Genomic DNA, 27,319 nt, shown 5'->3' with positions numbered 1-27,319 from the left:
ACTGGAAGAGACGTACATTTCAGAGCTCTTAATTCTTTCTGGACACGTATTTGGAATAGAGATATTCTTTTTGTCTGGGAGGAGAAGGGTAATTGCTGCCTGCCTGGATATCAGTTAATTAGCAGTCTCCTCACCAGTGGACGCCTGGCTAAATTCACTCCTTTGCTGAGTAATTTATTAAATAACTACAGGACTATTCAGGCAGCCCCAATAGTATTTTATAATAAAGCACTAATTACTTGGTACATTTAATGGCAAAAAGGGATGTAAGGAAATACAGGGCATATATTCTCGGTTGCTTACGAACCTTTCTGTCACACCTTTCTCTTGGATCACAGAGCTCAGTGAATTAGATCCAGTCGTTCCTCAAGTGCGGATGCGGCATAATTTCAGAGGAGTTATTGACTATCCTTTTCTTCCACAGTTAATGCAATCTCAGCCTGCTTGGAATGCAGCCTAACATTTCAAACAGGAATCACTGTCATAGACTTAGCAAGGCTGCTTAGATAGGGAGAATCAGCTCCACTAAGTGCCGATGCTTGTGTAGTGGCTTGGGAAACGTACGGAGGAAATGCACGATAAACCTTTTGCTCGGCTCCCCTGTCACATATTCTGTAGTGTGGCTGTCCATTAACATGCCACTGGCTCAGCGAGAGCGCTGGGGTCTGCCCAGATCACTTGGTAGCTGTCAAGTGGATAAGACAAGCTTTCTGGGGAATGTACTAAGATAATTACAGGAAGGTGGTGTTAAATCGCATACATGTGCTGCACCAAGTGCTGTGAGCAAAGGAGGCTTTATTCTGTGGTACAGGGACCAGATGAACTCGATGACTGTTCTTTCGGTTTCTGGGGGAGAATTCAGTACATATGGTCTGGAATCAACACCTCATTTTGTCAGTTCAAGTCACAGCACCACACTCCCCCCCCCCCCCCGCCTAATTTTTGTTGCTGTTTTATAAACAGAAAATCTACTGGTGAGTGCAAGCAGGTATGTGTTAAGGCAGCGGTTTGAAATCTGCCAGGTCTTTACCCCTTTTCTGACCCCCCACTGGAGTCCAAAAGCCCAAGTTCTTTTCTTCTCTTTCCTGCAGGGTAGAAACAGCTGTTATTTTGAAAAGAGAGGCTATGTACCAAAGTCATTCTTCTCAGCAATTTGAAAAAAGCACAAGCTCTCTGTTACTCTAATGCTTTATCAGATGATTTGCTGTTCTTATATATATATATATATATATATATATATATATATATATATATAATATACTACTGTATAAATTGTGAAAATGGAAGGTCAGTAGATTCGATGGTTAGGTCTAACCCTGTTCTTTTAGGACCAATCCTTGCAGCGTATCATCTAAAGTATCTTAGTACACAAAAGGTATACACTGGTATTTCGTAGGTATTACTTAATGAGTAATACCAACGGTCAGTTTTGTTCTGCAAATCATTCCTGCAAAACTGAACACATGCATGTTAAGACATTATTCTACACAGCATTGTAGTTCATCTGTTGCAGCCTTTCTTCAGGGAAAACAAGGATTAACTCCATATCTTAGTATACTGAATATTTTACTGTGCTGCAGAAGATTAATTTGAAGAGAGCCTTTTTTGCAAAGTAGTACGTAGACAAGCAAATGTAATAAAATTGGGGACCCGGCTTGGTAACTCTAGTTTAAATGGATATGACTGTACTTCATGGTATGGTCATATAAAAAAAATTTTAAAACCCTGTAGTCTATTTGTTAAAATAATTTAAAGTTTAGTTTTATCTAGACCTTTTCTGCCACATTTTGAATTTGTGTGAAATCATGAAGCTTTGTTTTTAATGAAATGTGTATGGTACAAAGAAAGAAACTATCATTTTAGATATTCATATATAATAGGCAGAGACCTAAATAATCAGTTTTGATATTTGTTAGTTCTTCCTTGAGTAAACACCTGCCCATTCTTGACAGTTGTTTGTGGTAGGGCAGTTTTGCTGTTGTTGCATCCCACAATTTTAGAATATTGAATCAGTAAATAGCACAGAAAGGAAATTTTTGCATAATGGAGGCAACTAACTCACACCAGGACCAAAATGTGTTAAGGAACAAGGCTGAAACATTGCACTGTCCTCTTGTTACAGATCAGAAATCATGGGTGTGGACAACACAGACCAGGTCGTCTTTGGGCTTTGGCGGGCTTGACCTTGAGTTAGCTCAGAGTATTTTTCATATGAATAGCAAAACTGAACTAGTCTTAGAGGTAAAGGAGAAGCAGGACCTCATGGTCCTCTAAATTTTATTTTTTTTTTAAATTTAAAGGAGTAATTAGTTTTCAAGGCAGAAGGGGTTAGTAATGATCCTTTAAAACAATGACGATTCCTTTTTTATTTAAAAAAATATCTCCTTACTGAAATGTTATTAAAGGCTGTTTAGAATGTTTTTGTTTTAATTAAATGGTTAGGTGGAATTAGGTAAAGAATTACACCAAATTCAGAAAATTTCCCGATGGTGGTGCCAGTTTGTTCTATATGAGGATCCGAAGGATTGCCACCAGAATGGTTACTATTGCAGCACTTGTATGTCACTGACAGCTGGAGCTGCTGTCTTTTGTTTTTGCAAAACTACCTGAAGTTTTATTCCATCCTGGTTTGTTTACGCTGACTTGATGCACACTTTCAAGTGTTTAGCAGCATGTATGAAGATCATTACTTTGAGAGAAGCAATTTCCATGGATTCCTTATATTTGGTGTCACATAAGACTCACATCTTGCATTGTGGACTCTGTAGCTCAGTTTTATTTCTGATATTTTAGAAAGCACACCTATAACTTGCGAGATAAAAAAAGTCATCGAAGCTGTCACTGTCCATTGCACTCAGGCTTTGACTTTTCCTTTGTATTTCCCATTATTCATTAATAATGACATGCTGACTGATCTCACTCACGTTTTATGATGCACAGACACTCCACGTCTATGACAAATACCTGCCAAAGCCTAGGAGGCTTTTTTTGGCTCCAGTGAATTGATTATCTTCAAAGTCCTGCCCCATATCTTTTTTTTTTTTTTTTTTTGCAACAAGCTATCTCCACGTGTCAAGGAGAGGGATTAAAGGTGCCTTTAAACTAGCCTGTTTCCCCATATGACAGATCAGCCTTAAGATGGTGTTGGTTTAGGATGTGCTAGAGGGTTGGAAGTGAAAGGTTTTACAACTGCACAACCTCCACTCTGATGGCAGAGGTTAAATTTCCTTTAACCTTCCCCAAGTATATACTAGCAAAGGATTGTTCTGGCTGCTGGTTTTCCCACTATAATTCCTACCTACTTCATGGATCTTACACTTAGATCTAAAATCAAATGGCGTTCAGGAAGTAATTGATACAACTTTCTACCGGGAAAACAATTGCAAAACTATTGTGAAAAATTTCTTTTCTGACTCATCCATTTGTGGACAAGTATTTTTATTTCACTCTGAATCAGAGGCACTTCCCCTGCTCTGTCACCCTCTGTGTTGGAGCAGGCGTAGTGGGTCTATTCCTGCATTCTGCATGAAATTGGCCCCTTTTCCTTTTGCCACAAGTGGGTTTGGACAGGAACTGAATAGTGGATGAAGCATCCACCATGAGGTCATTTTGCTGCTGTTACGTATCCCCATATCTATCAGGTTTTCCATGACACAAGTTTGGATGCATTGCAGGAAAAGCTAATGATGCCTTTCAACTTGAGAGTTCCCACCTTGCAGAGCTATGGCGGAGTGTCCTCCATGGCCTTGCTCCCCTCGGACCCCTTTCTCCCTTTTGCACCATTTTGAAACTGCACCAAGACCAACCAAGTGGAAGTTCCCACATCATTTCCAGCCTGGGCAGAAGCATTTGCAGAGCATACTGGACTTTGCCCAGACTTCATGCTTAAAGTCTTCTATACACTCACAATCCAAATAAAAAATCTGGGGTTTGAGTTTGGGGAATAGTATGGTAATAGGTACTGAATAATTTGACACATGCTTCTGAGTGGCTGGTAGGTCATTTAAGGCTTTGAAACTAACTATGTAAAAAAAGGTGATGTGGAAGCTATGTTTGGGATAAAAGCAACTTTTAGGTGTCTTTAGCAGTTCACAATGATGAAGCTTGTAAAAAAATACATGTTCATATCTTTTCAAGAGTGATACTGTAATTCCTTTTTCTGTTAATATGAAATAGTGACTTAAGAAAACGCCCAGTGCATTAGCTTTTAAACACCTTTAAACTTCATAGTCTCCAAATTTGGTATAGGCATTAAATTAGTAGCAGCTGTTTCTAGTCTCTTTTCCCCCTCCCTCCCTGAATATGGATCACAGACACAGGATGTATGATTTCTAAAATGTGTGCAAGTGCAGACACATTCCTAAAAGTCACGGCAGCTTCAGGTAGTTCTTTTTAATTTTACTGTTTCTTTGAAAGCTGATAAAATTAAAAATTTCCAATAAGCTGTAGAAAAAAGAATTTTTACTGTTGAAAAATACCTAATTCAAAATGTCTTCTAGTGATATGTAAGAACTTGATATGGGAAACATTCAAAACATTTTAAAAATAAAATTGAATGCTCCATTTCAACATTTCATTTTCTCATTTGGATCTTTTTTCATGTTCAAACTTTTAGACGTACAGACTACAATATTTCAATATTGCTGTAAAAATATTTCAACAGGGCCTGGTTGATATTTCCAAATTAAAAGGAAGTGGAATCCACATTTTACCAAACATTTTGGGGTTTCAATATTTTTTACCCACTTAGGATGAAAGTAAATTTTGAAATGCCTGGATTTCCCAAAGGATAGACAATTTATTACTCTAACAAAAAGGGGGTTTGCCACAGAGCTCCCTAACGTAGGATCCGTATCCTTATTACACAAAGCAGTGTGCTTCATCTTGCAGTCTTGACTATTAAAGCATGAGAGCTGTCAGATGAGAAAAAATGCGTAACGCGTAAGAACCATGTATCAGTAACACGTTTAAAGTCAAAGGAAATAAAGACCAAAAAAAATCATGTTTCTTTTCACCTTAACACTAAATCAAACGAACGTTAATTAACCTTCAGAGAGAGCAATACCTTCAGAAAATAATGGCCTTTCCAGGATTTTTATCAGGAGAAAGCCCTTCGTCTCCAAATACATAGCACAGAACTGTTTTTTCAGTTCCAAGGGCTTATTTAAAGAAAATAAGAAGAAGTTGCATCAAGATTTTTAGTCTCACTGAAAGCCATGAGCATTGGATTAGGTCTTTAGATCCGGTTATGTAAACATTTCTGTAACATTTTTAGACTGTAATGTTTGGACTGTTACTATAGAACGCAGCAGTGCTTTTCATAGCTTGATGTTTTAATACCTACATGTGAAGAGCTTATAATTTATTTTCCACCTGATACATCCTCTTCCCATGTTAATGCATACACTGGTATTTAAGACTGTCACTCCTTCCTTTCTGTACTCATTGAAATATGTGAAACAGCTGCCTGAGGTCTGACAAAACCTAAGAATGTTGTTAAGCCTCAGTGATCCTTAATTTGTACCAGAGGAGAAGTTACCCTTTGCATTTTATCTTGCAGCTATTGCCGGTTTACCTGTGGGTAAGAACAGGGTTTTTTTAATCCACTGTCTTTGCTCCTCATGCCTAGTGAGTGGATAAATGTGGCCACCCATCTGAATGCTGCCTTGAAGACTTTCAACCTATTTTCTTTTTTTTCTTATTCTTTATAAGCTTTATCCTTGTATAGCTTTATCCTTGTATAAAGAGTCAGTGCAAAGTCTAAGGTCCTTGCCCAAGAATGCTTAACCCCACTTGAAAACCTTGCTTCAGGTGTTACCTGGGGCTTCAGTGACACAGAAAGGCTGTGCTAGACTTTGCAGAGGAGGCCTGGAGGCAGAGGACTAGGAAACACTTGGTTTTAATTCAGCGAGCTGTATGTTCAGATACAAGATGAAGACAATACTCATCATTCTGAGGTCCCATTAGAAGGAAAGGAGGATCTCAGGTTTAAAAAGACCAGACTCTTCTCCTGTTAATTCTGCATACTGCACTGACTTTTTACCTAATTTTTCCAAAAATGTATCTCACTACTAAGTGGGTAGTATTAAACAAAGGGATCACATTGATCTAAAAAGAGTGAATAATAGATGCCTTGTATCAGAACCGCTGAAAGATCACACACTGACGAAAGTGACACGTAGTCCCTCATTCATTGTTCATTCATTCTACACTCCTCTGCCACCTGTTACACCAGCACAGGGACATGCTACATCATTGCATCTCAAAAGCATCAGCATTTTGCACAAAGGAAGCAGACTGAGAGTGCCAGGAAAATGGTTTTGAACGTGTCACCTATCTTATGCAAACAGCATGCCCTTCCCTGACAACACAGGCAAGCAGGGGAATGGAGTGCCACCTCTTCTCTGTGATAAATGACAGTAAATTTTATATTATAACATGGATGCATGTCCTGATAAACTTATGACAGAACTGTGGTTCTTAAGCAACAGCATTGTTAATTACTGCGGTGAAAAAAATTGCTACCAAATTAAACTGATGTTGTGTGGACATGTGTTTGTTTTAATATTGCCTTTAGTTTCCTGTTTCTTACAACCAGCAGAGCTCTCATATGATGAGCACAATATACTTTTTCCATGTTGTGCAGTTGCAGTGCTTTAGGAATGATGCACTAGACTTTCTCAAGCACTTGAACATATATTGTGCACAGCTGCCCTTCTTCAAGAGCTGCTGAAAGAATATCACAGTCCAAACCTGCACTTATTTACGAAGACAAGAAAGCCACTACCCTAACAAAGTCAATGGGGTTAGGTGACCTATATAATTGTTATCTTAAGGTCTTTGTTATAACTAATTCTGAACATGGGAACTAAGCACCTTCTTTTCTGACTTACTGGCATTCTTCAAATCCTCATAAAATTTTACTGAGATAATAATAGCAATCATGTGTTGCATAGATAGTACTGTTCATCTCTAAGTGCTTTTTAAAGACAAGAAGCATCTTCATTGATGCTGAAACAAAATTAAATCGCTTGTGCTAAGTCCCACAGCACCTACTGACAAAAATGGGAAGCGAGTAAACCATCCAATGCACCAAGTCTGTGTTAACAGTAACTGCATCTTTGTTGTTCTTAGTGTTTTCTATGAAAGTAATCAAATGTGTTAAAAACTTTTCAAAAATATATTAAAAAATAACTAATGCTGTGGTTCTACACACACTTTAACCTAGCATTAGCTAGCTCTGTTACTGCAAGAAGTGGCCCTAAACCTCTCTGACCTTGTCCACAACCTGATCCATAGGAACAGGGGTTCTCACAGGTTGGAAGGGACCTCAGGAGGTCACCCAGTCCAGCCTCCTGCTCAAAGCAGGCATCAGTACTGATCTCAGACTAGGTTGCTCAGGGCTTTGTCCAAGTTAAAACTGACCCACCATCATAGCTTAGTTTTAATCTAACTCAGTTCTTTACTCAGGGTCATTCTGCATCCATATGGGTACCAGTATTCAGGCTGACCAAGGAGCTGAGGGGATGAAGCAGAGGGGCAAGTGCGATCATTTCTTTCAATGGCAGTACTACCCTACAATGTAAGGCAGTAATTCATGCTACCCTACAATGTAAGGCTTACTGTTGGACTATAAGAGATATTTTGATGCTATGCTCAATCCTGCTTTCTTCTTGCATTTGGACATTTGCTGGAGCAATGGTCTCAACTCTGAAAGGAGGAAGGGAGAAAGGTACTCTACACTGCTTGAAAGAAATCTCTTATGTTAGTGGCACTTTCCACTCCCCAAACCAGTCCAAACAGACATATTTTCATACGTTCCCTAAGGGAAGTCTGATATCAACTGTTCAGATGTAATATTTGTGTGTGGTCTGCCTCTACTTTCTAGCTTATTTATTTCCACTGTACTGCAGCATAAATTTAACTTAAATTACCATATTAATACTTCTGGATCTTTTAAGCCATTCATAGTAGTTTCATAACAGTATATCTCACTGAGCTTTCAGTGCAATTCCCTCTCTATCACACCACCTTAATGAGAGAAGGGATAGTTCTCCTAGCTTAACTTCTTGCCTCATGCTTTGTAAGATACTGTTTGTTCCTGACATGTGAAGGTATCTTAGGATGCAGTCCTTGAAGCCTTTGCTTTCCTTTTCACTGTGTTCTTATTGCATCTGTCTGTGCTTTAAGTTTGATGGTCTGCCAAATTTTAGCCCGGAGTGGCAGGAGAGAAATGACCGTTATAATGAAAGTGCTGACAAACCCTTAGCTGTAATGATGTGAATGGCAGAGCTATCGTTTGAGTTTGCTGTGTTCTTTACTTTAAATCTGTAATGCTATTTTCTCCTTTTATCCTGTGTTGAACAGTGAGATTACTCAAGTGGTTTTTGGCTTAGAAGTTGTGCAGTTAAGTGAGTTGTTCAGTGGGGTGGAAGGACTCCTCTCTGGGGGCTACCTTCTTCATTTTAGAGATGTGGAAAAGTTTAAGGTTTGAGGAGGAAAAACACTGTTAGCAAGATGTTCAATACTGCATTGCCATTCCAGCAGTGCCATCAACTTTGCCCCCTGTGACCGCTCACTCTAATGACACCTTATTTTATATACCTGTGACTGAGGTAAGGTCAGTGTCCTCTAACGTGGAAGAAACAGGGCATTTTGTATTGTAAAGGGGAAAAGAATGAAGCCTTAAGAGTGAGAAAATTTAGCTCATATGAGAGAAGTATTAGTTGATGATGTAGGTATAAATATTTTAGACTGTAAGTCATTTGAAGCAGGATGTCTGCATTCCTGTGTGCATGCATGCTGTCCAAAACATTTGTGACATTACCACAGCCCAAATAATACATGGAGTAGATATGAATCCTTACCGAAGTGCCTACTCTGTCTGCATGTACCTGACATTGCAGCACTGGACGTAATGATCCTGTGGGTTTTCCCATTGATTTCAGTGAAAGCAGCAACAAATTTTCCAGGGGCCTTTTGGATTAGATCTCTAGCTTTTCTAGAATGGCAGAAGTCTTTTCATCTTGAATATGCCCTGCCATTTTATACTAGACAAGGATTTGGCTCTGAGAATTGCCGCTGGACGATATCTGCCTGATTCCAGTTGGATGCAATTACTGAGTGGGTGGATGTGTGGCTTTTGCTGTACCATGTGACCAGGTAATGCTAAAGAAGAGGGGAACTATAATCCCTTTAGCTCCATCATGTATCTTCCCATGGTGACTGAGATTAACACTGTATTAATTTGAACAAAATAAATATAGTATGCATATATTAAAAAAGATAAAACAAGATGTAAGTGCAGAGGGATGTTAACAGCCTACGGACATCGACTGACATGAGGCTCATGAAGCCCAGACCCATTTCCCCATTGGGGAAATGAAATCCTCATCTTCGAACATGGAGAAAACTTGACTGGGCAAGGCCACGAGTAACCTGCTCTAAGTTGGTCCTGCTCTGAGCAGGGGATTGGACCAGGTGACCTTCAGAGGTCCTTTCCAGCCGATATAGTTATATGAATCTAGTCTATTAAAAGAAAGATTAGTAGTGAAATCATTGTCATTGTGTTGTGAATCTAACTAAACTACTGAACCAGTGGGTGCTTAGACCTGCCTAGAGGGAGATTAATAGCTCTGGCAGGATCATTGAAGGAAGATCCTTCAAGTGTGCTACACCAGCAACAGATTAGCTCATTGCTGTCAGCAAAGTTAGGGTACAAACTTTGATTTGATCTCCTGTGCTTCCCTGTCACTATGAGATCTGTATTTCTCTCTTTCTTTACTATGATCATCGAATCAAAATGCTTATGCGTCAAGAATTCACCTGCTTTGTCTGAAATCATCCCACTTTTCCTTTACTTTACTGTATGGAAATTATGTCGATTCACAGGGAAGAGATTACTGTGCATCATACCTGCCTTTGCTCTCATTTTCTTTTCTGCTTTTCACATGTGACCACATTATATCGCAGGCCTTGCACCCAATGCTCAAGTTCTCTGGGGTATGATTTGGAGAGTTCCTGGAACCGTGTTGCACAGATGTGGCTGCCCTCTGTTGCACAGATGCGGATGCCCCAAGGAACACTGCTGCAAGCTGCTTTCCGTGAGAAACAGCACAAATTCTTCAGATCATTGTCTCTCCTTAACTCCCCTTGGTCTTTCAAGATTTTACCACCTAAAAAAGGCATGCAGATGCACTGTCTATACAACTGGGTGTAACACTTGGTTTCTTGAGCTGACAACTACCAGCAAGTTATTCATTATAGTCTTTTGAGGGACAATGCTAATAAGAGTGAGAACAGCAGCAGTGGGGATGATATCATGCTTCTCTGAGTCAGGTTTGATTAAAGAAGGTAAAAAATCATCAGAAGAAGCTTCTGAGAATCAGAACTGCAAAATAGGTGATAACAGCCTTCTCCGGATTATGTCTGACTCTTCAGCTAAAACAGTTTTATATATTTCTGGGATCCTCATTGACAACATTCTGCTGATCATAAGGCATATGAGCACAAGAAAATTTATGGAAAGAGATCCAAGTAACCTGCTTGCTTTATTTTGCTTTACCATCATTGTACTCCAGAGCAGATCACAGCAGATGAAGGGAAGTCAGAACTTTTGGGGTTTTATTCTTATCCCAGACCTGTAATTGCAAGAAAACTTGTTTCATCTCTCATTGCAGATTTTTGGTTTACATTCAAAAGGAGGATTAGAAGCTTAGTCCACTCACCTTTGTAAAGTATTTTGAAATATTTAGAAGAAGACATGTGAGTCCAAAGTTTTGCTGGTTAGGAGCCTGCTGTGCTGGGTGACAATGGTATTAAAATCCAGATGCGTTTTTTCTGAATGTTTTTCTGGACTCTTGTTTTGCAGTGTGACGTAAAGAGTTCATAACGAAACCTTGGCAGAAAATGCAGTTATACAGCACCTCCAGAACAGATACATGATGATCTCAGTAACTCCTGGGTTGGGAATATAGATATAGGAGACAGATGCACGTATTTTTCTTGAGTGTACAACTAAAGTTATGCAATGATTAGTAAGACTTGAGTGTTAAGCTTTATTCTGATTTCATTATGATTGCTCTCTGAGACACAGATATGAGCTGAAGTATAAAAAATTACTGATTTCTTGAGTGTCTAGTAAACTTTGAGAAAACTTCCAAAAACACCAGCATAACTATAAGTGTAATAAATTCTAGACTTTTTGGCCTTTGTACCACTTTTCCAAATAGCTTATGGGAAGGCCAATGTATCAAGTCAAGAGGAAAGCTTTAAAAAAACAATTATATATATTCTGCCCAAGAAGCCACACAATTTTTCATCCCTGAATACAGAGGCAGTATGTGACACTAGGACATTCTGGTATATATGGCAACATGTTAAACCCATGTTGGTTGATACCGACACTGTACATGTGGCTTACCCAGACAGCCACGGAAAGAAATGCCCTGCAAAGAGACAGAGAGGTATGTGGGTGTGGTCTCAGGCACCTCTGCCCAGTGACCTTTTTTGGGCAGCCTCCTTTTCACTGGATGCTAAGAGAAAACTGGAATTTCATTTTCAGAGGGACTATGGCAGAGACCTGTGGGAGACAACAGTCCCTTCAGCTGTCTCCCTGTCTTGGGGCTCACTCACCAACTTTGATTAAGTGCTGCTAAAAGTTGTCCTAACTAGTTTAGCTTGTTTCTCTTTTCCCCACTGAAACGTATGCATTGCGTCATCAGCAAGTCTGCATTCTATTCAGAGAATTACTTTCCTGCAGATTTCCCTGTGGAGAACTAGCACGTATCTTGCAGGGAGAAAAAAGTGTGTAGATGTCTGAGATGTTACATTTTCTTCTATATTTGCCCTTCATTCATGTACAGCAAGAGGCTAAAAATTGTCAAGGATATTTGTTGCTTGTCACTCTTATTTGTGCATGAACATACACATACAGCCTTATGCAGAGACATGGAAACTTTGAATTTTAAAACAGTAAGAAAAGGTTTTATATCCTTGTTTATCCTCTAGGCACTGTGCTCTCACTTCTCTTTTGATGCTGATGGGAAAGAGGCTTATTAATGGGACGGTTCAATAGACCTGTTAAAAGATTTTCTTTATAATAAAGGAAAAAAAACCTCTCTGAAATTCCATCATTGAATGAAATTACATCACTGGTTTAGTCTTTATTTTCCAAATGACTAAGCATCTCATTTTAATACAGAATAAAAATTCTTTTCAAGAAAAATTGGTCACAGTCAGATGTTTTCTAACAAGACGTCAGCTGCATCATTAGTATGGTTTTCCTCTCTAAGCTGAGCATCAGCTTATATGAGAAAGAAGTGATATGCTGAGCTCCACATTCTTCTTCGCTCTCTGATCTGCATATTGCGCTCCATTGCTCTGGTACACTAATTCCCTTGTGACCCAGCCATTCATAAATTAGCTCTCTCATCATCACTACAGAGAGCACAGAATAACAAACTTCAGTGAGGGAAAGATCTTGAAGGTCAGCCCACTCCATTTCCTCACCAGTACGAGATTGTTCTATGATACCTAGAGTCTACATATGCCTCTCCGCTAATACAAAACTATGTGTGTGGATTAGGAGCAAAGGAGAGAAGCAAGAAAGATGTGCTTGTGAAGGAGTGGGGGAAACCAGTGGTGCTGAGTTTCCACGATTATTCTGGTGGCATTGGTGGAAACTGGGACAACCACCACTGAGATACTTACTTTCCTCTCCCTGAAGAGTTTCAGACTCTTCTATGTCTCCAGTGAAGCCCTGGTATCCTTCTGTTTAGAAGTATTTCTTCCAAGGAAGAGGCATTCTGTCCTTTTCCCCACAGATTCCAGTGCAGAAGGACAGAAAAAGGATTCCTATTGTTCAGAACATTTAATTTTGACAAATATGTATTTGATATGTGAGAAACAAGCTATATATCTGTTCTGTATAGCTTGAAATGAAATACGTGAATGTTATCCCAAATGTTCTAAAGTTAAATACAGTCATATGGCAAATTTTGTTTTCAGGATCTTTTTCTGGTTTATGAGAATCAGTCTCATACAAATTCTATTTGCTTTGGTTTTAAACCCAGCCTTGTTTACACTTTTTTTTTCTGCACAAAGCCTTGTGACATTGTGACAGCTAGTGTATTTACAGACACATACCCTTCCCAGACGATGTAGTCAAAGGAAGGTAATGTAGTAATTTTATAGAGGTAAATCTTCACACAACTATTTGTCTTCTGAAATATAATCCCTCTAGTTTTTGTGTTTAGAAGGTCATTTAATAAATTATTTGTTGACCTTGTCTGCTCTTACAACTATCAGATCCACTGTTGTAGTACGCACTGTACTCAGTGTGCGAAAGAGTTTGGAACACTGTGTTGTGTTCACACAAATGGTATGCAATTTTTGGCTCAAGTTTAAAGGAATAAACCCACATCATTTTCCTAATGCTGCCGTGCTTTAATATAAAAGGCTTAGTGCTTTATGTTTGAGAAAATGTGAAAGCTTAAACTCTGGTTATACACCCATTTTGTAGTATACTGACTGAAAACCTCACAGAACATCATGGTTCAGCTTTCAAGTCACTCTTACGCTACTGGGCCCTAAGAGTGAAAATGTATTTTGACAATGCCATTGAAGCTATACATCTAGCCAACTTACAAATATCTGCTGACAAGTACCTGTTTAATTCCTCTGTGGAACTTTGCTTTACTATTGTGTGTTAATGGGTGGACATACAAATATATTCCGCAAGTAGTCAGTGACAAAAGAGATTATTTTATACATTTATTTCTTACACCCAGTGGACCTTTAAGTGCTGTTGTTTGTAGTGATGGGTTGTGGTCACTCTGCTACTGAAGTGAGAGTCAGCTAGTCTGGAAGATACAATTCTTTAAGAGTCTAGCATTTTCTTGATTGTGAACAACAGCTTTATTCAGGTCAGGCAATAATTTCATCAGCTGAGCTGAAAAAACATCTCAGGGAGCATTTTGAGGCATTCCTCTAAGGCAGTTAAGAAAAGTTTCATTGTTATGACTGCTGCACAGCTTTGCACATTGTATTTCCGTTTCAGACTAATGTGTAGGGTCAGCCCGAAGTAAAATGTCCACTGGGATTTTAAGCTTAGTTCTTAACCCAGTTGAGAATGAGGAGAAATGAAAATGGCCAATTCTGCACCTGGCTTCACTGGTGTCAGAGCTAATTGTAAGTTTGTGCATGAACTCGTAGTCGAGATGAAACCTGCTAGGGACTGTACTAAGCAAGAACATTTAGTTTCTTCGATAAAGCCTTCTCTTTATGGGCATGAAGCAATGTTCACAGAACCAAACGGAAGAAATAATCTTCTTGTGATAACTAAGCATCGAAATCACACACGCACACTGAAATGTACCTGCTGTTGTGAATGCAGTTTGAGGAATGACTTAGCAAAGACCACAATGACTAGGGAGGAGTTGAGGGGCAGGAAAAATAGAGGAATAGTTAATTAACATTTCTGAAACCATTTCATTGCTAACAAAAGTTCATTTATCTATGTGCCTTTAGCTGGAAGACATTTTTGTGTTGAGATTTGGCTACACAATAATCTGGATTATTGTCTCCCTCATCGTCCTTTACACTCAGTAATGTCAAATACAGGTAAACTGAATGAGATTCTTGTTTATTGTGAGAAAGGGTAGAAAAAGAGGAGCGAAAACATAGACAGAATCTATTTTAACAATACTCTAAAATTATTAGATACTCACGATAGATACTAAGTAACTGCTGATGGAGAATTTAAACCCTGCAATTTTTAATTAATTCCCAGATTTACAGAACTGCAGCCAATGGGAAACAACTGATGATGTATCCAGATCACAGAGATTGCTTGGTGGGATATTCCTGTGTTTGAAAAAAGTGAAAAATGCAGCCACAACAGTTCAGAAATTGAAGGGATAGTGGACTGATCAGCCCTATTTTGGCATCCACTTCATTAACCGCATTCACACCGATCGACTCCCTAACATAAATGAAACTACGTTTTGGAGAAAGGAGTGTTCATTGTGTGTAAATTGCCAGAAAGAGACTCTTAAGGAACTAAAGGAATAGTTTAGTAAAATTTTATTCTTCCTGCATTCATAAATGTTATTTAGTACTGAAAAACTGAAGTAATAAAACCTTAGAAATAGGCTTAGACAGAAAGCAGTTAAATATAAGAATTTCTATTTCTGTCCAAGCCTATTTCAAAGGTTTTATTACTTCAGTTTTTCAGTACTAAATAACATTTATGAAAAAATGATGGGAAGTTCAGTAGTTGCTTCTTTTTCCAGATTTTTAATGGATTTATGCAGGGAAAAGCTTTTTCTAAAAGATGCCTTCAGGGAAATGTCTTTTACTTTCTCTGCAAATGTATATTGCTATGACCACTAAAATGTGAGTTTGGAAATGCGAGTAGGCAGTAGCAGATTACTGCTGTTTTGGGAACTGGAAAAAGATGTGATCACAAAGCGACAATTCCCTACTTTTTGGAAGTCTAATCACTATATTCTTCTGGTTGTTGTAGTTTCAGGAATAAAGGGAATTAAAGGCATGTCATAGTTACATATGAAGAAGCTGTTTCTAGTCAGTTTTGCACTCAATGTGTAGTCATAAGTTTGGTAAAAATTATGTGTGAATATTATTTTAAGAAAAGTATAATGTGTACAATACATAGTGTGTGATCTTTTAAAAATCAATTTAACTTAGCTCAGCTGAATGTGCACAGATGTATTAGTTTGTATCTTCAGCATTGTGAGCGAAGTGGCCAATATAAGCACGTGATAGTAGAACCTCCCAGCCCACCGTCATATGATATCTTTCCCTCTCTTTCAGTGCATTTTTTAACTGTAAATCCTGCTGCCTCTGAATCGCTGATGCAGGCAGTCTCCAGCAAAGCCATTACCCATACCTTTAGCTGCAGGCACCTGCAAAAGTCCCATTCATATCCTGACTTCCAGAGCTGGGAACAAACTACTTCCAAGGCACCTGCCTCAAATGAATTAGGCAATCATAACAGTAAATTTAGAAGAACTTTAAAGATAATATTTTTTTTAAAAAAGGAGACAAAGAGTAAATAAAGTACAAGGCAGTGTAGATACTCTATAAATAAATCATTCATGACTAAAGTACAAGCTTGCAAACCTACCAGTGTCAAATAGGATTTTGTAACAGGCTGCCAGCCTGTCAGGAAGGAAAGCTTACCCAACTGAAGAATCAGGGAGAAAGCTCCGAAGAAGGTCTACACCTTCTAGATTGAAACCTCTCCATCGATGGTAATTCAACGTGAGAGAAACACCATCTCACAGCAAAGCTCTTATTATCTTTTCACAAATGTAAAGTTACTTTAACCTAATAGGCCGCGCAGACATATGTATTTTGTCATTTGCAGTCAGGTTGTTTTATGCTAACACTGCTAATTCTTTTGCTTCTGCTAGCTTAGCTGAATGAAACGATGTCTGTCTGAGACCTGTGCTTCCTGTAGTTCCTTGCACTGTGCGCTTCAGCATACATGCTTAAATTACTTTGAATAGTTTCTTATGCTGTCTTATAAGCTTGGCTTTTTTAATGGGTAACTGTTGTTATACCGAAGTTTCACAGACTGAGACAAATATTTGATTGCTTAGCTAAAATGAAATTATTAAATGTAAAGGTGAAAAATTTTATTGCATCTTTCTAGGAGGAGCTCTGGTCAAGAGTTGACTTCCTTGTTTCCCTAGAAATTTTTGAATACTTTCTGTAAAATCTTATAAAATCTAGGATTTGTGCTTTCTGGAAGATAAATATGTCTGCTTGTAACGAAACATAAGGTTTCTGTTGAGATACCAATGCATTAATACAATGCAAAGGAAGGTCTATACATCTATCAGACTTCCATTGCATTTCCTATACTGATCTGTTAAAAAAAAAAATCATTCTCATTTTCCTTCTTGAATTCATGACATTAGTGAGTTTATTTATTTTTTGAAACTCGAAACACAAATCAAAAGGAGTTCATGTTCAGTATAAAGAAGAAATTTCAGTGTCTTTTATAAAAATGCCACAATCGCACCTACCCACTAACAGTCTTTCCTGGTTTCAGTAATAGCTTTTGAATGTGTGGAGATACATGAACAAAATTAATTTGTGCCTTGGAAAGATGTTGAAAGAATGATCTTCACTTAACAGTGATTCTACATGACAGTCTATGAAGTATAGAGCTGTCGATTTTAAAACCATAAGAGACCATTGTGACTGTCTATTTCAATCTATGTAATTTTATGAATGAGTTATTGTATCACATCCAACAGCTACAACTGAAAGAGAACTGAGCTTTTAGAAAAATATCCAACTTTGATTCGAAGACTTTCTGTGATGCAAAGTCCTTTGCAGGCCCACAGTATACACCTTCTTCATAAGGTACATCAGACAATTTTTACTACATTGTATGCCACACTGCTGTTATCATCCTGTTTTAGTAATCAAAAGGACAGGTCAAATACCATAGAGCAGTCTAAATATAATACATTAATGAAGTTATATTATCAAAACATCTCAGTCTCAAAAGAAAAAAAGTCGCAAGGCGGTCTGAAAGATTTATTTTCCACCGCCCTGTGTCGACTTGCATGAATTATATTACCTTCCTTTAATTTTTTGTTGCTTAAAAATTCCAGTGCTGGCTTTTCTATTATTTTGCCCAGGATCGCTGTCAGCCTGACAGGCCTATAATTACCTTGGTCCTTTCATTTACGCTGTTCAAATTTGGCACAATTTAGCTTTTTTTCTGTCAAGCGGAATTTTAGTATTGAATTCTCCTTCCAAGCTAGGAAATTGTCCTTGGAATTTTTAAAAATAATAACTGACACTGTATTGTTCACATTGTGAGACCACCAGCATATGTCGTTGAGATATGGAACTGTTTTCTGAATAACTCAGCTTTATATCTAAAAAACCCGAACACCTGTAGCAGTGGAGGACAACTGAAAATATACTTTTTTTTTTTAAAGAATTAACTTTGCTGGAATAAGAATTTGAATACTTATTCTCTTGAAGTGTTTAATTCAGTGGTCACTGAGCATAGGGTGACTTTGCAGCGCTGGAATTTCTGCACACAGAAGTGCAAGTTGGGATGATAGGTCGTATTACTACTTAAAGATTTATAATGGTTTATTTAGAGGTCAAATGATGACAGGCTAAAACCGAGAAGGACCATCTTGCTAGTTATTAAGTAATTCACAAGAGCAAATTAATCTTCAGGAGGAGTCAAGATCATAATGGGTTGATTATGAATTCAGAATGGTCCTTCAAGAGAGCATTCCTGTTTATCAAAGTACGGCACTACATTTTTAAATATCAAAGAAGTAAAAGACACTTGAGGGCTTTTCTGGAATGGCCACCTTCAGTCTTTTTTTGTTGTTGCAGACACACAAACAAAATCAAATGTTAGGTTTTGGTAGTGTTTAAAGTAACTACATCATCATGGATAGTGAATAAAGTATTTACATTACTAAAGCTCTGTAAAAGAAAGAGGAAAAAAATTGTTTAGGAAACTTTTAAAAATTAATATGCTAGTCTCTTAGATTTCTCTGTAGAATTCCAGAGATTTACTGCTTTAATATTTTACGACCCATACTAAATAGTAGATGATGATTAAAACTAAGCTCTAATGTTTCTCCTGGCTGCAACTTCATCGCCAAAATACCACGATTTGAAGGCTGTTTTGCCATTAAAAAGTATTATGCTATTCAATACGATGTACTTTCTTGAGGATTTGTTGGTTTATCTTTACAAATTTGATTCTATACATGTCCATTTTATTTCAGTGCCCATTTTAATGGCTTTAAGTTATTGTAAGTTCCTTTAATAGTATTACATAATTTTTCACAATTTTACTCTATTATAGAGGTATTTAACTTTTTTTCCTGCTTTTCCATGAAAGATCACTTGATATTAAAATGTGCCATTTTCATCTCTTTAGATAATAAATTTTGCCATGGTTTATTTCATTTACAACTAATTTTAGTAGTGACTCTATTGCAAACCATGGGATCAATGTATATTTTACAGTGTATAGAATCTATTGTGACAAATCTTATGCAACAGATTCTTTGATATAAATAAGACTATTAAAAAAATGGATCTGAATTCTGTCTGCTTGTACACTGATTTGATTGCATCGTCACTGGCTTGCCGTCTAACATCAGTGAGTTTTCTTCCATTTAATCTTCATGACATTGCTGGAATAGTTTCTGCAGCGAAAACTTAAGTCCTAATGCTGTTGAAAGTAAGAGCACCCTCTGGTTTCAGTAACTCCATGATTTCATCCTGAATGCATAACCTTTCCTGATGTTGATAAAATCAATATAAAGCAATGAAGGCTACTGTTTTGGGGTGCCCACAAATAGTCAGATTGGTTGTAATTAAAATTCAGCCTAATACAGACAATTAGTGTTGTGCTTACATGGGATGCAAGCCTACTGAAACCTTATTCTTTGGTTTCATAAGCATGTACATAAACCTTTGCACTGGCTGTCATTGCAAGGGTGAATATTGGCCTGATGGAGTAGATGTCTTCATTGGCGTTTTGCCTACTTGCTCCATCAAAACACTTGGCTCCAAGTTCTGCACTGCCTGTGATTGCTCTGTAAAGCAATTAGCTAACTAGCCTTGTTCTTAAAGCTATGCTGACATCAGAAATGATGGTGGTGGCCAAAGAGTTTTGGCATGAATCTCTATAATGTAATGTCATCAAATAGAGCATCCATAGTAGTTTCAGTACAGCCTGAAACATGGGATAGTGTAGGCTATTAGGGAAAGGTCAGTAAGTAGGTAAGAAGCATACCCACAGACATTTAAATTAAGCAGCATCCAATGACATAAACGTGAAAAATCCACAAGGCTGGTTGAATGTGCATTTAGAAAAACAGGTATCTACAGAGAAAAAGAAATGCAAATTGCATAGCGGTGAGTTTATTTGGTGTGCAAAATCTGGGCAGAAGTGTTCTGAATCTGATGAAGAGAATAGTTGGATAGAATGTATTTTGCAGCCTATTTTGGCAGTTCTTAGGCTTCAGACATCAGTTCAATAACCTCTTCACGGGAGAAAATGTGTTAATTAATCAAGGAAAGTAAACAGTGTTACTGCATACTCGGGTGTAGAGAAGCCAAGAAGGCACTAGCCTCTCTCTTTTTCTGTGGTTGACTAATTACTAGATACAAAAGGTTTAATTACACTAACTTTAAGTTACAACAAAATATTATGTTCTTTAATTTTGTCTGATAATATCTTTTGAATCTAAGAGGGTCAGTGAGTTCCTTCCTTCGTGCTGCTAAATCTAGGGCCAGTGATTTGATCCAGGATGGGCCTGCTGATCTTTCATGCAAAGAGCTGGTAGAATATAAGGTAAATAGCCTGGTGTGAAGGTCTTTCAGCTTTGGGGTTATTTTACAGTGCTGAAATAGGGCTCATGACTGATCCTGAAATATCTGTTCTTTCAGATCTGCCATCAGATTTTAATAGAATCAATCTTAAGGTTTCCCTAATACTGTGAATATGGGTGCTGCCGCTCTCCAATGGTTCTGCCTAAGTAGTGAGACACTAGTTACTGTGAAAAAAAACAGGACAGAAACTGGGGGGAGGTTACAGATGTCAGGAGATTGCAGGTCTCGGATTGACTTCACTTCAAAGTAATGGAAAATGAATTTGCAAACATAGTACATTTGCAAAGGTTGTCCCATTGTGGATTGCTATGGAATGCTTTTTATTTCTTCCTAATGCTATACATGGTTACTGATCTCATGCTTTAATGTTGGTAGGATCGCTCTGGCCAGTCAGGTTATAATGAGTCATCTCTGCTTTCCTAGCTCTTTCAGACCTGGTTTCTGAAGGCTGGAGTAACAGTCACTTATTTTTGTGTTCTTCATGAGCTCTTTCTGCAAAATCACTTTTAAAGGGTCACTGTTGTTTGAAATTTTCTTTCAAGTATATTTCTCACAAATAATCTAGCCTCACAGCTTCTCTGTGTTTCGGTTATTCTAGATGGTACAAAGGTTAGTTCATATTTTATTGCTCTTAAAATCCTATTTTTACTGTATCCTCCTCTGGAAGTTGTGTTCTCTTTTCTGGCATTTCACTTTTCTTTACTGCATGGATATTGAATAGAAGTGTGCATTTACATGTCTAACTTTATCTTGTCGTTTTGTTAAGTCCTCTCATGTACAAGTTCTGTTAACAGCTCAGTAGCTAATTCCTTGTTGATCTTCATATCACTTAAATATTTTGAGATCCTTTATTGTTTTTCTTCCCTTTCTGAACAATCTTCTCACTTTGTCAATTCTGGCAGCTTTAAACAGTGCTGTTGTTGGGTTTGGGTTTTTTTTACAGCCTTTCAGTTTCAGTTCATAATTCTCTTAATCCTCTTCAGATTTCATGTTCTCATATATGTCATGTACACTCTATTTTTCCTCAAGAGCTCTTCTGACATTCTTAGTCATCCACATCAGTCTTATCCTTCCTTTATGCCTAGAATAGCCAATCTTGCTCATGCTCTCACAATCCCTTGACCTCCCTCCCTTGCCCCAACTCCTGTTTTGTTCATTATTTAGCACTGGATGTGGCTGGATTGAAAGAAATACCAGATCTCATGGAAGTCAATGATATTGAAGTGTCTGCCTATTTAGGGGAAGCATTGATGTTTAGCTTCAGTGGTTCGGAGTCAGCCTTTGCCCCCAGGCCACTGCCGCATTGCTGGCTCATTTGAACAGCAGAGAAGGTGGTACTTGGTGATGCAACAGGCATAGACTGAATAGGCACAGATTTTGCTTGCCAAAAGGTAAATCTGTATGTAAGCAGGATGCTTAGGCAGAGGTAAAAAATAAAATTAAATTGCTGCATTTGTCAGATAATGTGCTGAATTTCTAGGAAGCCAAAAAAGTCCTTCTGTAGAGTATATCAGCTAATGCACTATGCATACATGGCATGTGGTTTTACAGTGGGCACCTGTGCATCAGAGGCAAGATCAAATCCATTTTCTAGACACATGCTCCAACCCCAAACCTTCACATTTGAGTGTAATTTAAGTAGTGTTTCTGATGAGGTTATAACATTGAAATGTTGTATCTGAAAATATAATTAGAATTAAAGGATGGAGGAAAAGAATGTTTCACATGGGTTTACAGTGTAGACTATTTGACAAAAATCCAGCCTACTGAAGAAGCATTCCTGTCTATTTTTATATAGCTTGATTCCCCATGTTTTCTAAGTTGTTTAACAGCTTATTATTCTAAAAAATAGTTTCCCAACAACCCTTTTTTGAAGTCCCTATTACATTTTCTCTCTCCATAGTTCTGAAGCTGTACCTCCCAGGCATCTTGGCACCATGGCTCACTGCCATCAACGATGAACATTTTAATGCCTCATTATAATAAGCTACTCCGTAACTAGAGTGAGTGTTCATGTGTGGGCATATGTATGTTGTGTGTACCTCAGTACCTGCCTGCAGTGCGTTTCCAGGTGAGATCTACTGTTCAAGAATACGAGCAGCAGGAAAGTCAGCATTAGCCTTATTTTCTTGTCTCAGATACTAAAAGTAATAAAAGATCTGCAGTCTTTTTTTTTTTTTCTTGTTGTCGTCAAAACTGCCTGAAATATTTGAGCTCTTTTTTCTCCCTTCCACTCTGAAAGAAAACATTCAACTACAATTGATCTTGCTCTAATTTGTTCTTCAATTGGAACTGCTCTGCGGAGAGATGGCACTGATAGAAAGAGGTACTTTGCAGGTATCTTTACATTCTGGCAATCCAGGACTACATCTAGGGGCTAGTCTAATATCTGACATAAATTAATTTACCTTGGAGACTCTTCAAGTATATGCCTGACTGCAAGATGCTAAGAAACTGTATCATTAGCCAGGGATCTCCTTGGCAAAGGTCACCATCATTTGTATTTCCATTGAGAACACCATGTACTGAGGGCTAAAGCAGTTCTGAGGTTCCTCTGAGACATCAAAACTTCAAAAATAGCGGTGGTCAAGACAAAGTCTTTGCTAGGATTTTTTAAATAATTGTATTGGTCTCTTTCAACTTTGTTTAAACCTTGAATTTTTAATCAAAATTGTGCTGGAATTTATGAGACACTGTGTAACATACAAGGTACAGCTGTAACATGCCCACGTTGTGTGACTTCAGAATATGATTTTGAATGCATAGGGCACTCAAATATGTTTTATATTGCTAGGTACCTATATTAGCTATATTAGCTCTCAGGGGGGCATACTAAACAGCATTTCTTTCTCATCAAATGTTGGTTTACCCACTGTATAGTACAAAAAGTAGGTCAAAATGTGCTACAGCTAAGCAGAGCCCTTAAACCTAAATCAACTTAATCTAAATTGAACTTCTAAGTGAAATTCACCATTTGATTTGTTTACAATTTTCTAAATTCAGTATGAGACAAGAGGAAGCGATCTGTATCTTTAGAGAATTAAAATATGCCCATAAATAAGCTCAATCACTGGCCTTTGCACAGAACAAAACAAAAAAAAACCCCATATACTAAATTGGCTAGAAGCTGAAAATAAATTTTGAGATTGTACTCTATGTTGTTGTCTGTTTTGGTTTTTTTTTTAAACTGTGTATTTATATGGAACAGCAAACACAGATTATGCCTTAGTAATTTTTATGGCTTCGGCATCTGTCCCTTTGCTTTTATTCACATATTTTCATAGCCATAATCTCTAGTTTCTTATTTGATGATGCAAACCTTTCAAATGCAGAAATGGATAAAAATCTTGCCGAGTCTATTGAGAGTAATTTTCAGGAATAATCCTTTTATTTGACAGGAAGTAAAGACCCCAGGCAAAAAAAGAGCATCATGCATATAAAACAACTGAAGGTATCAGTGTCCAATGTTTTCATAGCTAGGTTTCTGCATAAAGAAATGCTTGGAGAATAGCGCTACAATAGCAAACTGGAAAAGCCCCAAGACATAATCCACCTGAGCCTACGTTTTATTTTGCATGCATAATAGAGCTTTATTGTGTTTGAAATTGCAGAGTATGTTGATAGGTCTGTCAGCTATCTCAAGCAGATATCCATAATGGGATACAGCCCCTTCATTGGGAAATGGTACCCTACTTTGAGATGCCAGTTCCATGGTCATTGAAAGGAGCTTTACACATAAGTTCAAAGCTGTAAGTGAACTGCATCAACAAGCCAACCGTGTGAGGCAGGTGATTATAGAATATTGAGATTTGGCTGCACTTGCTGATTTTCAATTAGTTTCAAGGGCATGCAGAAGAAAGCAGAAGTGTGCCAGAATTTGTTAGTTGTTTTAGAAATATTAATACGATGCAAAACTGTAATATTTTCATTAAATTAAACACATCATAGCACATCCTCATTTGATGTGCTTGGGCAGTGGTGTCTCTGATGAAAACAAAACAATCCCCAAACCCCCTAAGTAACAAACCATACCCCACAAACACCTTTTCATAATTGCACCTGCTGGATGAAAAACAGAAAGAGAGAGCCCATTGTGTCCTAAAGAAATTTTGTTATTTGCAGCTACTCTACTACGGATTGAAAGCTCCTCTATTGCCTTGTCCATTACTTAGGTGATCCCTCAGCACTTTTCTATAGGGATTTGTTTCCCTAGTCTATTAAGCTGGTCTTTGCGTTGTCAAAAGCTACACAGTGAAGTCTTATGATATGAAAGGATATTTACTTTGCTTCCGTATTTATATTTTTGTCCTTTCAAACTCTTTGAATTGCAGTGAAAGCACAGTTGTCAGAGATTTGACCTAACGTCATTCTGTGTTTTGCTGAATGTCACCATAAATCCAGGAAGAAAAATTTTTGGTAGGGTAGCAATCTTGATCTCGTGCAGCGTTCAGAGAGACAGGGAAAGGAATTTTTGAACAATAGGCAACTCATAGATGTGTTTATCTATCCATAAAAACAGAGACTGAACATATATATGAGATGTTCATGTTAAAGCCAAAGATGGGATCTTTACATGACAGTCTCCCTTCTACCTAGTGAGGCACTTTAAAAATGATGGTCATACCATCTACTGCTGAGATTATATCACAATTTCTAAAATAGTTAATAACTGTAATCCTTTACTTCTGTGAGTAATGCAGCTCATTGGATCTACTTGTAAGAATGACAAATTTTAAAGAAAAAAGGCTTTAAAAGCTTGCTCCAGATCTGAAAACCTAGAGTTGCATTTTACTTCAGTAGCATTGTATACCTTTTTTCCCCATTCTCTAATGCAGTTACTGCGACTCCTCCCTCATTCTATAGGCCTGTGATTTTCTTATTATCTGTGGTTCCTGTTTCAGTGCAGGGTGCTAACACCAACAAAGAGACATGAGTATATTTTCTCCGGTAGGTACCAATTAGCACAGATAGAAAGCTTTCTTTTTACAGTTGTTGTTAGCTCCTACTTATTCTAAAACTTGTTTGCGCTTACTGCTAGCCCTGCTTACTGTGAAACAGGTACAGGCAAATCCTGCATGCCTTTGCTGCAATAGAATTTTGCTTTCCAACAAAATAAGTTTGGAATACATTTTGTGTCATATCCATTGCTGAATACATAAATTAATTTATCAGATGAAAAGATAAATATAAATATTTAGTGTCAGTTTCTTGCTGTAAGTGTAGGCTCTCGCACAGCGTAGTGTATATTCCTGTAAAAGGAAGAAAGGATCATGTGAAACTGTGTCATGATGCAGCCCCAGAATGAAGTAGGACATTTCTTGACCTTGGTCTGCTCCACTGTGCAGCTGTAGTCTTCTTCAAGAGCTACCTTTGACAAGGAATGTCTCTCAAAGTCATTTAAAAAGTCTATTTGGGAAAGATTCAGCAGAGACATTTGCTAAATTCATGTTTCCTGTATCCGGCAAGTGAGAAACATTTTTTGAACGCCAGGTAATGTGTTGTGTTTAGTAACTGGAGAAGAGACAGGTAAACTTGAGAATTTTATTTCACCCTGTACTCTGCTATATGTTAAAAACCATGATTTTTTACTTGTTCCTTAATCTCTGTAAGTGTCAGTTTCTTAATATTTAATACAGAGCTAATGAATTTTACTTGTTCTGGCAAAAATACTTCCAGATACCACAGCAGAACAAGTTGGTTTAGAATTGCAAAGTTTACATTTGCAAGGATACATTTGTGCTTTCGTAGGAGAAATCAAAGGGCTTCATAGGAAGAGCAAGGACTCTTGCCTGAAAGCGTGTTTTCATTTGGGCTGGGCTCCACTCGGGAGCAGCGCTGGGGTAGCGCCTTGGGTGGCGCCCACAGGCTGCGGTGGGAGAAGCTCACGGGGCTGGATTTCCCATTTGACACTGTTGGACCCGGCCGCCCCCTCTCCTGCTGCCTCCCATGGCGCCTGCCGAGGGCTGGTGCTGCCTGGCTGTTGTCTCCTGCGGTTGCCGTGGGAGAGCCCACACACAAACGTGTTCGCTTCTGCCTAAAATCTGTGCAGTTTTTAGTAGTCTTCCAGCCTCTGGTACGGGGTTTTGAAACTCCATCACAAGCCACCATCAGAATATCCTGCAGAAGCTGGAGTGTGGCTTGTATTTATAAAAGTTATTTGTTTGCATAAGGCACATGTGCTGATACTGTGAGTCATCCATCCATTTTACTGTGACATTTTCAAGCACAATTATGTGTAGTGGAATTTTTTTGGTAGCTGGCTATGTTGCCCATCTGTGAAATTATCATTCTACTGAGCACTAAAAATAGAGATGAAACTCTTCAGAGAAAATTTTGAATCTACTTAAGCGACAGTTTGAAATGTGTGCCTGCAGTCAACAGTTTAAATATTTTCTATCCTAAATATGGATACTCTAAATTTAAGGTGATGTAGTCCTACTGTCACCACTTCAGTTCACCTTGCTAGCACAGTGATATAGTTGGAAATAATTTCTGGCTAGGAACCCAGTCTGGTGCCCACCAAAGCCAATTCACTTGGGCCTCACATGACTAGGACTGGCATAGACATGTAGGAGTTCTGGAAGGTAGATAACACACAGGGTGAAAAGTATTTATTAATAATGGCAGATCACTGGAGAAAAATGTGAAGACAATCCATGACTAGATCAGAGGGGAACAGGGAGAAGATTAACAATAAGACTACTAGGAAATGAAGCTTTGAGATAAAGAACAATAGAATATCCAGTAGCTTCTAAGTGGCTGTATTTTCAGTCAAATAATCAAAGCAAGTTAGGGAATAGATATGGTAAACACTGAAAATAGTGAAGAACTAGGAGAGGGAACTGCTGGAAGAATATAAACTGCATGGCTGAGTAATAGCATCCTAATTGAAGCCACAGAA

This window comes from Ciconia boyciana, chromosome 11 (assembly GCF_034638445.1).
Source record: "Ciconia boyciana chromosome 11, ASM3463844v1, whole genome shotgun sequence".
NCBI classification, from domain to species: domain Eukaryota; kingdom Metazoa; phylum Chordata; class Aves; order Ciconiiformes; family Ciconiidae; genus Ciconia; species Ciconia boyciana.
This window is presented reverse-complemented; position numbering follows the sequence as displayed.